This window comes from Lathyrus oleraceus, chromosome 5 (genome assembly GCF_024323335.1).
Source record: "Lathyrus oleraceus cultivar Zhongwan6 chromosome 5, CAAS_Psat_ZW6_1.0, whole genome shotgun sequence".
Classification (NCBI taxonomy): Eukaryota; Viridiplantae; Streptophyta; class Magnoliopsida; order Fabales; family Fabaceae; genus Lathyrus; species Lathyrus oleraceus.
Window position 1 is genome coordinate 48,764,417 of NC_066583.1, and position 1,242 is coordinate 48,765,658.

Below are 1,242 nucleotides of genomic sequence, written 5' to 3' on the forward strand. Positions count from 1 at the left end.
CAAAACACAACAAATCACAAAAATACCGAATATGGAAGAACCAATATAAAACAAGGTAGAGGCAGCTAGAAGCTCTGATACCAAATGTTAGAACAAAATTTATATCGATACATTATTCCTGATAACAAAAAAATAACAAGATCAATAAACTATATGCGGAAATTGAAATTTACCTCCATCCATTGTTGTAGTGATATGAATGAATTGTCTTTGATTCTTTCAAGCTCTTACTCACTAATATGGATGATTTATTTCTGAAAGCGATAAGAGAAAGCTTTAGGGACCAAAGACTATTTATAAACTTGATTCTATCATCAAGAATTTAAAGCCATTAAAACTCATATTTGATATTTTTAAGAGTTGTGAGGTGATATTCACCTTGAAAATTAAATAGATGCAAAGTGAATACCACCTAGTCAGGTGGTGAAGTATTTTCACCTTACAAAGTGTTTTTGTCCATTAAAAAGTTACAACTATCATTTTTCTGGGTATTTGGACGTCTCGCAAGTTCGGAGTTGATGGCTATTTTTAAGAGTTGTGAGGTGATATTTATCTTGCAAATCAAAGCTTTTTTGTAGGGTAATAATTCATTGGTATTGTAAAAATGATTTATAATTTGAACAATTTTTTAAAAAAATAATTAATAATAAAAATTGAAGGAATAATTATTACTCCTTCATTTTTAATTAGAGTTGTTTTATCACTTATATATATATATATATATATATATATATATATATATATATATATATATATATATATATATATATATATATATATATATATATATATATATATATATATATATATATATATAAATATATATATATATATATATATATATATATATATATATTTTAAAAAATCATTTCGCATGAAATTTTTTTAAAAATTTTTTTTACAAATTTTTTTTATTAATAATATGAAAGAAAATAAGTTTAAAAGTTAAAAAAATAGAATGATAAATACTTAAAATATAGTAGAAAAATAATATTAATTATTTATTAATATGTATAATGACATATAATTTAACATAAATTTTCTTAAAATAACATATAATAAAAGACAAAAGAAGTACATGCACACTATTTCAAACACATTATTTTTTGTAAATTTTATTAAATTTTTAATTTGTATAAAAAACTTTAAACAACACTTATTTTAAACAAGAGTTTTTTATAAAAGAGAAGTATGAGCAACAAACTTTTCAATACACATTTTGACAATCTTATTGGTTAGAAT